Below are 15,098 nucleotides of genomic sequence, written 5' to 3' on the forward strand. Positions count from 1 at the left end.
CCTTAACCTTTTAACCTAAATCCTAACCTTAATCCTAACCTTAACCCCTAACCACTAGAGCTAACGTTAATCAGCAAGCTAACGTTAACCACAGCAAATTGTAATTCGTAACAAATCATTTTGTTTTGGAAATTCGTAACATATTGTATGTTTTTAAACTTCATAACATATCATGTAAAAAATCATCCACAAAATGAACATAGAGTGCCATGCAAAAGTATTCATCACCCTTGGTGTTTTTCCTATTTTGTTGCATTACAACCTGTAATTTAAATGGATTTTAATTTGGATTTTATCTAATGGACATACACAAAATAGTCCAAATTGGTGAAGTGAAATGAAAAAAATAAATAGATTAAAAAAAAAAAAAAAAACTGAGAAGTGGTGCATGCATATGTATTCACCCCCTTTGCTATGAAGCCCCTAAATAAGATCTGGTGCAACCAATTACCTTCAGAAGTCACATAATGAGTTAGATTGCACACAGGTGGACTTTTTTAAGTGTCACATAATCTCAGTATATATACACTTGTTCTGAAAGGCCCCAGAGTCTGCAACACCACTAAGCAAGGGGCACCACCAAACAAGTGGCACAATGAAGATGAAGGAGCTCTCTAAACAGGTCAAGGATAAAGTTTTGGAGAAGTACAGATCAGCGGTGAGTTATAAAAAAACATCAGAAACTTTGAACATCCCATGGAACACCATTAAATCAATTATTAAAAAATGGAAAGAATATGGCACCACAACAAACCTGCCAAGAGAGGGCCGCCCACCAGAACTCACGGACCAGGCAAGGAAGGCATTAATCAGAGAGGCAACAAAGAGACCAAAGATAACCCTGAAGGAGCTGCAAAGCTCCACAGCAGAGATTGGAGTATCTGTCCATAGGACCACTTTAAGCTGTACACTCCAGAGAGCTGGCCTTTACAGAAGAGTGGCCAGAAAAAAGCCATTGTCTAAACTTCTTAGGGATAGGGGGCAGTATTTTCACGTCCGGATGAAAAACGTGCCCAGAGTAAACTGCCTGGTACTCAGACCCAGAAGGTAGGATATGCATATACTGCCCCCTAGCCCCAACAGGTTAAAATCTGACACAGCGGTTGCATCCATGGGTAGTCTATCTATAATTCTTAAAATAATTGTTATATATTTTGTCAACGTTTATGATGAGTATTTTTGTAAATTGATGTGCACATTCACCGGAAGGTTTTGGTGGGAATACATTTTCTGAACATCACGCGCCAATGTAAAATGCTGTTTTTGGATATACATATGAACTTTATCGAACAAAACATACATGTATTGTGTAACATAATGTCCTAGGAGTGTCATCTGATGAAGATCGTCAAAGGTTAGTGCTTCATTTAGCTGTGTTTTGGGTTTTATTGACACATGTCCTTGCTTGGAAAATGGCTGTGTGATTATTTTTGTCTATGTACTCTCCTAACATAATCTAATTAGATCTAATCTACATTAATGAGAAGTTTATCTTTAAAATGGTGTATGTTTGAGAAAGTTGAATTATGACATTTTGTTGTTTTTGAATTTGCCGCCCTGATATTTCACTGGCTGTGTCCCGCAGGTGGGACGCTAGCATCCCACCTAGCCCATAGAAGTTAACGGGGTCATTTTGCACTTCCTAAGGCTTCCACTAGATGTCAACAGTCTTTAGAACGTTGTTTCAGGCTTGTACTGTGAATAGATAGCCAACAAGAGCTTCTGGAAACAGGTGTCCCAGAATAAGGCACTAGTTCAGTCACGCGCTCAGCCTTGGGAGCGAGCCTACTCCATCTTAATTTCTAAAGAGAAGGGAATCGTCCGGTTGGAATTTTATTGACGTTTTATGTTAAAAACAACCTAAAGATTGATTCTATACATCGTTTGACATGATTCTACAAACTGTAGTATAACTTTTTGGACTTTTCGTCTGGAGTTAGCAAGCGCGCGCCTGGAATAGTGAACCTAACACGCAAATAAAATGGAGGTATTTGGACATAAAGATTACATTTATCGAACAAAATGAACATTTATTGTTGAACTGGGATTCCTGGGAGTGCATTCTGATGAAGATCATCAAAGGTAAGTGAATATTTATAATACTATTTCTGAGTTTTGTTGAGTCCAAGATGGCGGGTTTCTGCTTGACTTGTGGTTGATGGCTGAGCGCCGTACTCAGATTATTGCAAACGTGTGCTTTCACCGTGAAGCTTTTTTAAAATCTGACACAGTGGTTGCATTAAGGAAAAGTTTATCTATAATTCTTTCATTAACTGTTGAATATTTTATCAACGTTTATGATGAGTATTTCTGTAAATTGATGTGGCTCTCTGGAAAATCACTAGGAGTTTTGGTGGCAAAACATTTTCTGAACATCACGCGCCAATGTAAAATGGGGTTTTTGGATATAAATATGAACTTTATCAAACAGAACATGCATGTATTGTGTAACATTAAGTCCTGGGAGTGTCATCTGATGAAGATCATCAAAGGTTAGTGATTAATTTTAGCTGTATTTCTGGTTTTTGTGACGCCTCTCCTTGCTTGGAAAATGGCTGTTTGGCTTTTCTTGTTTAGGTGGTGTCCTAATATTAGATTAACGAGAATCCTATCTTTAAAATGATGTATAATACTTGTATGTGTGAGAAATTTTAATTATGAGATTTTTGTTGTTTTGAATTTGGCGCTCTGCTATTTCACTGGCTGTTGTCAAATCGATCCCGCTAACGGGATCCGCGCGTTAAGGGGTCTCTAAGAGGTTTAAAGAAAAAAAATACGCAAACACGTTTGGTGTTCGCCAAAAGGCATGTGGGAGACGCCCCAAACAAGAATGTACTCTGGTCAGATGAGACAAAAATGTAGCTTTTTGGCCATCAAGGAAAATGCTATATCTGGCGCAAACCCAACACCTCTCATCACCCTAAGAACACAATCCCCACAGTGAAGCATGGTGGTGGCAGCATCATGCTTTGTGGATGTTTTTCATCGGCGGGGACTGGGAAACTGGTCAGAATTGAAGGAATGATGGATGGCGCTAAACACAAGGAAATTCTTGAGGGAAACCTGTTTCAGTCTTCTAGAGTTTTGAGACTGGGACACGGAGGTTTACCTTCGAGCAGGACAATGACCCTAAGCATACTGCTAAAGCAACCCTCAAGTGGTTTAAGGGGAAACATTTAAATGTCTTGGAATGGCCTAGTCAAAGCCCAGACCTCAATCCAATTGAGAATCTCTGGTATGACTTAAAGATTGCTGTATACCAGAAGAACCTATCCAACTTGAAGGAGCTGGAGCAGTTTTGCCTTGAAGAATGGGTAAAAATCCCAGTGGCTCGATGTGCCAAGCTTAAAGAGACATACCCCTAGAGACTTGCAGCTGTAATTGCTGCAAATGGTGGCTCTACAAAGTATTGACTTTGGGTGGGTGAATAGTTATGCACGCTCAAGTTTTCAGTTTTTTTGTCTTATTTCTTGTTTGTTTCACAATAAAAAATATTTTTCATCTTCAAAGTGGTAGGCATGTTGTGTAAATGAAATGATACAAATTCCCCCCCCCCCAAATAATTTTAATTCCAGGTTGTAAAGGTAACAAAATAGGAAAAATGCCAAGGGGGGTGAATACTTTTGCAAGGCACTGTATGTTCATTTGTGTATGATATTTAACAAATTACAATTGTTATGATATGTTATGAAGTTTAAAAACATACAATATGTTACGAATTTCCAAAACAACATGTATACCATACATCATACTAAATAGGGTGTCTCAGATTTATGCACAGAATAATACATAATGCTCTGAGACCAAGTTGAGTGGACACAAGCAAAACAGGGGAGCGAACTGATCATTCTTTACTATATCAAAAGTCTCAATGTAAGATGGTGACGGAGAAGAAGGCAGACGTTTTACGTGCCCCCAACCGATTGTGGTTTTTTGATTGTTTATTTGCATTGTTTGTAACTTATTTTTTTACTTATTTTGTACATAGTGTTACCGCTACCGTCTCTTATGACCAAAAATAACTTTTGGACATCAGGACTGCGATTACTCACCACGGACTGGCAGAATCCTTTTTTTCCTTTAATGAGTCTGACGAGGACGACGCGATCGATATACTGCTTTCTCGGGAACAGGCCGAGATCCCCGTGATTTGCGTGAAGAAGAGGCGGAGAAAAAGGGGCTGGAGGGCAGGCTGCATTCTGAGAATTCGTAGGCGATCAACAACAAAAGAACACGTCCTTCCATTCTGCTAGCAAACGTGCAATCTTTGGACAATAAAATAGATGACCTACGTGGAAGATTAAACTACCAACGGGACATTCAAAACATTAATATCTTATGCTTCACGGAGACGTGGCTGAACGACGACACTATCAACATACAGCTGGCTGGTTATATGCTGCACCGGCAGGATAGAACAGCGGCATCTGGTAAGACAAGGGGCGGCGGACTATGCATTTTTGTAAATAACAGCTGGTGCACGATATCTAAGGAAGTCCCGAGCTATTGCTCACCTGAGGTAGAGTATCTCATTATAAACTGTAGACTACACTACCTACCTAGAGAGTTTTCATCTGGATTTTTCATAGCTGTTTACATACCACCACATGCAGAGGCTGGCACTAAGACAGCATTGAATGAGCTGTATTCCGCCATAAGCAAACAAGAAAACGCTCACCCAGAGGTGGCGTTCCTTGTAGCAGGGAAACTTAAATCCGTTTTACCAAATTTCTATCAGCATGATAAATATGCAACCAGAGGGAAAAAAAACTCTGGACCACCATTACTCCACACATAGAGACGCATACAAAGCTCTCCCTCGCCCTCCATTTGGCAAATCTGACCATAATTCTATCCTCCTGATTCCTGCTTACAAGAAAAAATTAAAGCAGGAAGCACCAGTGACTTGGCCTATAAAAAAGTGGTCAGATGAAGCAGATGCTAAGCTACAGGACTGTTTTGCTAGCACAGACTGGAATATGTTCCGAGATTCCTCCAATGGCATTGAGGAGTACACCACATCAGTAATTGGCTTCATCAATAAGTGCATCGATGATGTCGTCCCCACAGTGACTGTACGTACATATTCCATCCAGAAGCCATGGATTACATGCAACATCTGCACTGAGGTAAAGGCTAGAGCTACCGCTTTCAAGGAGCGGGACTCTAACCCAGAAGCTTATGTCTGTAGTCATGAAGTGCTTCGAAAGGCTGGTGATGGCTCACATCAACACCATTATCCCAGAAACCCAAGACCCACTAAAATGTGCATACCGCCCCAACAGATCCACAGATGATGCAATCTCTATTGCACCCCACACTGCCCATTCCCACCTGGACAAAAGGAAAACCTATGTGAGAATAATATTAATTGACTACAGCTCAGCATTCAACACCATTGTGCCCTCAAATCTCATCAATAAGGTAAGGACCTTGGGACTAAACCCCTCCCTCTGCAACTGGATCCTGGACTTCCTGATGGGCCGCCCCTAGGTACTAAGGGTAGGTAACCACACCCGCCATGCCGATCCTCAACACAGGGGCCCCTCAGGTGTGCGTGCTCAGTCCCCTCCTGTACTCCCTGGGACTGCAGTGGAGCAGGTTGAGAGCTTTAAGTTCCTTGGTGTCCACATCACCAACAAACTAACATGGTCCAAGCACACCAAGACAATCATGAAGAGGGCACGACAAAACCTATTCCCCCTCAGGAGACAGGAAAGATTTGTCGTGGGTCCTCAGATCCTCAAAAGGATCTGACTGGTTGCATCACTGCCTGGTATGGCAACTGCTCGGCCTCCGACCGCAAGGCACTACAGAGGGTAGTGCGAACGGCCCAGTACATCACTGGGGCCAAGCTTCCTGCCATACAGGACCTCTATACCAGGCGGTGTCAGAAGAAGGCCCTAAACATTGTCAAAGACTCCAGCCACCCTAGTCATAGACTGTTCTCTCTGCTACCGCACGGCAAGCGGTAGCGGTACCGGAGTGCCAAGTCTAGGTCCAAGAGGCTTCTCAACACCTTCTGCACCCAAGCCATAAGACTCCTGAACACCTAATCAAATGGCTACCCAGACTATTTGCATTGCCCCCCCCCTTTTTACACCGCTGCTACTCTCTGTTGTTATCATCTATGCATAGTCACTTTAATAACTCTACCTACATGTACATATTACCTCAACTAACTGGTGCCCCCGCACATTGACTCTGTACCAGTACCCCCCTGAATACAGTTTCGCTATTGTTATTTTACTGCTGCTCTTTAATTACTTGTTACTTTTAAGTAAGCATTTCACGATTTTATTCGGCACAGGTGACGAATACAATTTGATTTGAGTTGATCACTTGATGTTGCCACTCGTAAGGTATTTGCTTTCATGGCATGTGTGAAGTCATCATTAACGAAACTATAGTTCCTCTCAGTAGAGCATGAGAGAATAGAACAGTACAAGGCAAACATTCAGATAGCTAATGATCATTACAGAGGCCATTTTTCTGTGATGTCAGCCCTTTGCTCCAAGTGGCTGCTGGTTCCCAATCTGGTCTCAGAGCAGTTCATATTATTCGGTACTTACATCTGGCTCACTACATTTAGTATGATATCTTAGTTTCGTATGGTATGTATTAATTTGTAAATGTACATCATCCATTTCGTATGATATGTTACAAATTACAATTTGTATGATATGTTACAAAATACAATTTTTTTTGGCTAGAAGGGCTTAATGCTAATGCTAAATTTAGCTAACTGGCTAACGTTAGCTAGGCTAGGGGTTAGGGTTAAGGTTTGGAGTTAGGTTAAAGGGTTAAGGTTAGGTTTAGCGGAAGAGTTAGCTTAAAGGGTTAAGGTTAGGGTTAGGCGAAAGGTTAGTTAACATGTTAAGTAGTTGCAGAGTAGATAAAAATCAGTAAGTATTTGTCCATGATGAGATTCGAACACACAAACTTTGGGTTGCCAGACATTTCAATTATCTTCAAGGGGCTAGGGGGCAGTAATTTCACGGCCGGATGAAAAACGTACCCAAGTTAAACAGGTTACTACTCTGGCCCAGAAAATTGAATATGCATATTATTAGTAGATTTGAATAGAAAACACTCTGACATTTCTAAAACTGTTTGAATGGTGTCTGTGAGTATAACAGAACTCATATGGCAGGCAAAAAACCTGAGAAAAATTGAATCAGGAAGTGGGAGAATTTAGAAATGTAGTTTTTGTTTAGAATCCCTTAGAAAACTACAGTGACATAGGATTTACGTTACACCTCCTAACTCTTCCATTGGCTGTCAACAATCTTTATGAACAGGTTTCAACCATCATCTGTTACCGGGCAGATCATTTTGGCTCAGTCAATCACAGGCCAGTCTGAGGAGAGGTGTCTTATGATGCGCGTACACGTGACGTCATCGTCTTTTTATTTTTCCTCTGGGATGAATAGCTATTGCCCGGTTGTAAAATTATCACAATTTTACGTTAAAAAATACCCTAAAAGATTGATTGTAAACATCGTTTGACGTGTTTCTACAAACGGTAATGGAACTTTGAACATTTCGTCTATGGATTTGCGTCCACGCCACATGGCATTGTAAAGTGTTCTGGATGGGTCAACAAAACGGACGTATTTGGACATAAATGATGGACTTTGCAGAACAAATGAACATTTCTTGTGGAAGTGGGTGCCCATCCGAGTGCATTCCGCTGAAGATCAGCAAAGGTAAGTAAATATTTCGAAAATATTGTTAGAGATTTGTCGATGCCGTGGTTGTAGGCTAACTGTATAGCTTAGCATTGAAGGCTAAGTTCTGTACTCAGAATATTGAACAATGTGCTTTTTCCGTAACGTTATTTTGAAATCTGACAAAGTGGTTGCATAAAGGAGTAGATTACCTCTAATTCTTTAAATAATTGCTATACAATTTTTCAACGTTTATGAGTTCTTCCATAAATTAAATGTGCCTATTCACTGGAGGTTATGGGGAGAAAACATTTTCTGAACACCATGCGCCAATGTAAAAATTGGGTTTTTGGATATAAATATAAACTTGATCGAACAAAAAATGCATGTATTGTCTAACATGATGTCCTAGGAGTGTCATCTGATGAAGATTGTCAAAGGTTAGTGCTTAATTTTAGCTGTATATCTGGTTTTGTGATGGCTATCATGCTTGGAAAATTGCTTTTTTTTTCCTTTGCTGAGGTGCTATGCTAAAATAATCTAATGTTTTTCTTTCACCGTAAAGCCTTTTTGAAATAAGACAATGTGATTGGATTAACGAGTTGAGTATCTTTAAAATGCCGTATAATACTTGAATTTTAATTTTGAGATTATTTTGTTTTGAATATCACGCCATGCTATCTCACTGGTTGTTGTCCAACCAATCCCATTAGCGTGTTTGTAGCCTCACGCCATCGTTCCGCCACCGTTCCCACCCACTCTCCTTTTGTTTTTGCCTGAAGTAACATTCTGTCTTATGTAACCATGCCAAACGTAACATATCATACTCATTTGAGTGTCCCGGATTTAAATGTACTATGTTAGATGATTATCTAGCATGCTTCGGGTACTGCTATAATGCAAACTCATTTTGGGAGAATGTAAAAAAAAAATTGTGTAGTCCTTAACTGGTTTAAAAAATCACTGACTATAGCAGTTGGATTATATTTTTGGAAAACAGGACCAAAAAAAAAATTGTATTTCTTTGGTTAATTTGCCTTGTTTTCACTTCCAATGGCACATCTCCTATTATTAGAAAGCTTGCATTTGCACAATACGTAATTCGAAATACGTTTTGGCATCGAACTGAATACACTTTGGCATGGTATTAACTCAAGCTTTTATCCCAGTCCAGGATGAAGGTCAATCTTTCTATCTACAGAATTACTTTCCCCCTCTTCATCTGCTCTTTCATTACTTCCCCCCACTTTCCTCCTATCCAGAGGAGTCATGCCCAATAGGGGAGCTTGCTACCTCAGATTTGTCCTGTTTAAAATAAAATACAACTATTTTTTGTTTTGTTTTCACAGAAATACTACTAGCCGTTTTATGAAGTTGGCTTTAGACATATATTTTTTTTAAAACATAGAATTAAGCATAATGATTACGGCTCTAGTTTGCAGGACTGCATGCGAATGGGGGGCAGAGACAGCCTCCCGACCAACCCCAGTCATCCTGACGTACTTTGTGCCCCCGCAGATTTTTGGGGTGCATGACGCCCCTGCTTCCATGCTCCAACCCAGATCATGAGTCAGAGAATCTGACACCTCACTGGAGAGCAGTCAGGAGAGGAGAGAGAGGGGGGGTGAGAGAAAGATAGAAAAGAGAGGGAGCGAGCGAGAGAGAGAGAGAGAGACACACACAGAGACAGACAGAGAGGGAGATCAATAGCTTCTAGAACAAAAGAAGCTAAGGATATGAGAAGCTTGTAGCTTTCAGTGCTTTCACTGTGTATGTTGTTATTAAATCTAACACAGAAATTTGCCCAGAGAGGCCCAAAACAGCCTGCGAGAGACTAAATTACTGCATTAAAAGAACAAACAATACTAAAATACCTTAAATGTTAAATATAATGGAATGGCATTTGGCGCCACATCCTGTACATTCCCAACCCCTGCCGTTATTCAAAGTAACCTTGCATCATATTGAAAACGGCAGCACACCCCTCATTGGTAAAACACACTTTGCCTTGCCAACAGAGCCTTTGTCTGAGAATGGCATACTTACGCCAAACACTACCATGTGTGGTGGGTTGAAACACAACAGGTTATTACATAAGCTCCAAAACAAACGGAGTACAAATCCAAAAATAGTGCAGTCCTTGTTAAATATTTCAGGCACTCAGCAGCTGAGGGGGGGGACTTCTCCCTCCAGACGCGGTTACGAAAACACACTGATGCAGAGGGCCGGTTGAAAGAGAAACCTTCATTTAATGCACTGCCTTATAGATTGGCTCCACAAAGCAAAGCGGATTACTGTCACTAAGACAGCCCCTTAGCTCATTTTCTTCATATATATACACTACTTCACACCACTTACTTTTGAAGTGCTGTGGTGTATATTGCAGCAGTTCAGCCTCTTCATTGTGGGCCTATGCACAGCTAGTAAGTCACTCTGCATAATAGTGTCTGCTGACTGATTAAAGTGTAAAATACTGGGCTGTATAAGCCATCCTCATGGGACTGAAATTCACTACCAGGATTCCACCTGTTAGTGGTAGTAGTATTATTACTAGTAGTATTAGTAGAAGAAGTAGCAGTAGACGAAGTAGTAATAGTAGTAGTAGCAGCAGCAGTATTAGCAGTAGTATCAGTAGTAAAACAATCTGATTACTTGACCAAAGAACTAATCCAGAGTATTTGACAAAAGTAAATACTGCAGAGCGGGTTAGTGAGCCACAATAAATAGAGTAAAGTATTTTATTTAAGGGGAATCTCCCCTCGGCTGTCAGTTATTTGGGTTCAAACCTGAGATAGGAAAGGGAGCAAGACTATCATGTTGCATTTCGTCAAGAGAACTCTTCATAGTTAAACAAGATGGTAAAAAAATTTAGTTACATGTATTGTGCACTATTCAAGCCTTATGAAGGTCTGTGGGGAAGAACTGTTCACAGATCAATGCATTGTAAATTGGTAGTATTTCATAGTGGAGCTGTTCTACAACATCTTGTAAAAACATCATTATTAAGAAAGCAGTACTTGCAACACAACATCTATTTCAATCGATGATGTGGGAGGCATTGGTTGTTCCCTACAGAGTCTATATTCATTACACACTGACAAACACAGGTTATGGACTCAAATACAGGAGAGATTTGTCTAAAATACACAAAGAAAAAATGTATATGTGTAATATGAAAACCACTGTGACAACAAATACAAGACATTACTAAGAACATAGCTGACTGAATATTATTGTTCTGTTTTAATATTATTGACGAGCCTTTAAATTTTAATACAAATAAACAGTCAGGACATAATAAGGTATAGCACAATACAATTGGTTGAATTGAATCTTTGAATATAATCTGTATGACTCAGTTTAGCTCTTATGACTCTCACCTAATAATCCTGCATCCTTTAATTAAAGATCCCCACTTCTCTTTACCTCCTCTTCTGAAACACTATTACCCAGAGTCACCATACAGATGGTCATGGTCTGCAGCTTACACCAATTAGGCAGAGCTACTGTCTATACTCCACAGCCTTACCAAGACCTTGATGACTCCCTCCTCATTGACTAGAACATTGCTTATTTACCTCTGACTGAGCAGGCAGGCCTGGTTGTAAATTAGGAAGGGTATTGGCAGTTTCCAGCCATTGGAGCAGCATGTGTCAGTCCTAGAGTCTGTTATTTATGAGTCCTCTGAGCCCTCAGCCCTTGCTGCTGCTGTAGAGATGCTGATTCAGTTTTATTATTGAAGAGGCCCTTCCACTCCTTATTAGATCGTTGATTCTTGGAGTGCATTAAGGAATTACATTTAGGTTGAGAGTCGGCATCAGCCATGCCTGATGGTCTCTCTCCCTCTCTTTGAGTGAGTAGTGACTCTCTATCTCTCTTTCAGAAATAAACGTATAGATGGACAGACATGGAAAACATTACCCCTCTCTCTGTTTCTCTCTTCCACTCACAAACAAACAAACGCATATGCACGCACTTACACACACACACACACACACACACACACACACACACACACACACACACACACACACACACACACACACACACACACACACACACACACACACACACACACACACACACACACACACACACACACACACACACACACCATTCTGTCCTGATTTGATTTGATATTGATCCTCACTATCTGCCAGGGAGAGATCACCTTTCTATGGGGGTATTCTATCCCATCCTTATATTTCCTCAATGAACAAACAATCCTCCCAGAGAGAGAATTATTTTAAATAGGAGCTAATATTGTGATTCTCTGTGTAGGAGCACTGTATGTAAGCATGCACTAATGCCAGGTCTCTCTCGGAAATTAGGTTCTTAACCTCGAGATCTCCTCGTAGAATAAAATAATATCAAAAACTCTGTTTACAGAAAGATGACATAAGAAATGATGACTCGTACAGGATCATTGATATGCATGACTTATGTCTCTCGTCATACCGGTTTCCAGGAGTGTAGTAGGATTGAACAGGCTTAAAATAGACACTAAAAAAGAATATAGGAAGCTCTCCATCTTTAATTGCAGTTGGTACAAAGCTTTCTCTAATCAATCAGACCATCCACATGCAGATGCTATTTCATTGACCTTATTGTTATAGGAAGTCCATGATGATCAACCCACTAAAATTCAATGGTGCCTTTTGTGTTATAATTGGTCTAACTTATTATGGCTTGATAAGTCTGGTAAACACAGAATTTCAACTAAATATAAGCCATAAACATTTTAGAAGACTTTGAACAGGACTTTGACCATATCCTGTTTGTGCGCAGCTTCAGTAAACTGGAGATCCAAAGCTCTAATGCCAACATCAAGCTGATTTTTGATATTGGTAGCAGCATTGCAGTATTTTGAGGAAGATCATTGTAACGACCGTCGTAGGAAGTGGACCAAAATGCAGCGGGTACGTGAATGCTCATCTTTATTTTATGACGCACACTATACAAAAACAACAAAACAAATGACAGCTAACCAGTAATGCAGGCTAAACATAGCAGTGCACAAACAACCTCCCACAATACCCAAAACAAACACACCCCTATATATAGGACCTTCAATCAGAGGCAACGAGAAACAGCTGCCTCCAATTGAAGGCCCAAATCCCAATTAACTAAACATAGAACTAAACACCCTAGATCAGACATAGAAATACACAACATAGAACCTAACCAAAAACCCCAGACTAATCTAAACAAACACCCCTCTACAAAACACAAACCAACAAACCCCAAACCACGTAAAACAAACACCCCCTGCCATGTCCTGACCAAACTATAATAACAAATAACCCCTATACTGGTCAGGACGTGACAATCATAAGTGTAGATGAATGTTCAAATTTCACTAAAACATATTCCTATCTGATTAGTGATTTTATTTACATACCTGACTGTCTGTGTACCATTTGTTCACAGTAAAGCTTTTACTGAATAAAAATTATCCTAAATGGCAAGAGGTTGAAGGAGGTTGAGAAACAGTAAACCTACAGTGCCAATGAAACAAATGATGGTTGACACACACACACACACACATAACAATACAGTCCTGTGCATTTCAGAGAATCCACAATATTAGAATTATTGATTAAAATAAATACTTGGTATTAAAAAATGGCAAATGGTAAGTATTTTAGTAACTTGTTCTATAATAACATTGTTTGTTACTAGAGTTGTATCTAGTAAGGATATATATAAAAAAATTCACTTAAACAAAGTTAGTGTTTTGAAAAATATTATCACCAAGCTGTTTGACCATTGGCAGCATCAATAAGAGTGTTGAAAAAAAATACATAAATACATACAGTATAAGGCAAAATGAAATTATTATAGTGGAATCTGCAAGTAGAATTTTCCTTGGCGCACGTACATTTTGGTCAATTCATTAGTCTTTCCGTCCAGCCAGTGAGTGATGCGCCTGTCACACGCGCACGCGCGCGCACACACAAATACGCGTGCCTCAGCTCTATGCAGGCGCCCACACTGCCATTCTTGTTGAGCGTGATCTTTGTGCATCTAGAACTGGCCTATAGGCAGTGGGGTCATCTTTCGTTATCATAAAGACGTCTTTTTGAGGACGTCTGTCCTCAATCCCAGTAAACTATTGCTGTTGTTCTTTGAGCGCATATGTCGGGATTGTACTATTTGTCGTGGAGTTCAGCTCAAAATAAGTGTCTTTATATGGCATCCATTTCAGGTTTCTTTGAATAGGCCTACTGTGTCTATGCAGAAAAATTACATGGATGTGTAGCCTCATTTATTTATTTTTTTAATTCAACGACCACATTAGAAAATACAAGGATGAGCAATTTAGGTGAGCTGTCAAAGTGAGAACAAATATTTCCCATATCATTTATTTCATATATTATTTTTGAATAGCCATACATGTATAGTCCAATCTACACCTCAAGGGAGTTTTCTATCATTATTTGAAATAGTTCGGCATTTGAGAATAGGAAGACACAGCAAGATACAGGAGAGGTTTTTGAAGTTGGAGAAATCACCAGATAATAAGAAGTGGCCGTTTGAATTGATAACTCGTATCTTACCTGTTAATATGCAGGGTCGTCAAGATTCCCTCTAAAGTATCCCCATGAAACGTTATAAAGCAGGTTTTGTACACATTAAAGTCCACTGTGCGCTTGTACGGATTCTCCTCCCTGTATCACGCTGAAAGAATAGAACAGGAGTGAGTGCAAGCCGCTTGTGCGTGGAGACGGGGCGTCTCGATGGAGCGAGATGCATGCGGCTCGAAACGAATGTGACAGACCACCCTTTCGGATCGCTACGCGAACGAAGGTGAAGTTTTCAGTGTGTAGCCTACAGTGCACTCTGGGTAAAACAGTCTGCCCAACTATCCAACCACTCCTGTTTCCGCTGGTGCTCTGTTTCTCGGGCGAGTGTGATGGCTATCCCATGGGATCCCTGAATGAATTTGGGCACATCTCACGCTCCCCGCTGCGCGTCGCATGACCAATCGGTTAGTTCGATTGATGGGAGCCCTATTTGTCTTTCTCTCATGTTGAAGAGGATTACAATTACGGAAAATATGCTTGGTCATAAATGACAATAATTGTCGCATTTGAATAGCTTAATGGAGGTTAGCTCCTTGGAAATAATTAATAGCCTAATAATTAATATGTTCAAGTCTTGGGAATTGGGACCAGTGCCCATCAATTCACACAATACTTGATGGCTTTTATTCTGTCAATATATCAGAGCGTTGGCGAAGTTAAAAGTGTAAAAGGATTGTCTAATGCCCACCCGTGGAGGTCTGCTGTGGGCGGTCCAGAAACATGCTACTCTACTACTTGCTCTCATACTGCCATCTAGTGAAGACCTCAGCTAGTCATATTGAACTGGAACTTTTTCTATTGCTGCATCATTTTCATTTTTCATCATGAGAGTTAGGCTATA

At 40.2% G+C, this 15,098-nt stretch overlaps 1 protein-coding gene across 2 annotated transcripts in view; it reads right to left on the reverse strand.

The window, feature by feature from the left end:
• The window catches only part of LOC106571849 (poly(rC)-binding protein 4), a 75,758-nt gene extending 61,133 nt beyond the window's left edge, over nt 1–14,625 (reverse strand). For both annotated transcript variants that reach the window (XM_014145340.2, XM_014145339.2), the window contains exon 1: nt 14,231–14,625. The gene's annotated coding sequence lies outside the window, so the exon portion shown is untranslated. The remainder of the gene's footprint in view (nt 1–14,230) is intronic.
• Nucleotides 14,626–15,098: the final 473 nt, after the last annotated feature.

Source organism: Salmo salar, chromosome ssa15, assembly GCF_905237065.1.
Source record: "Salmo salar chromosome ssa15, Ssal_v3.1, whole genome shotgun sequence".
Classification (NCBI taxonomy): Eukaryota; Metazoa; Chordata; class Actinopteri; order Salmoniformes; family Salmonidae; genus Salmo; species Salmo salar.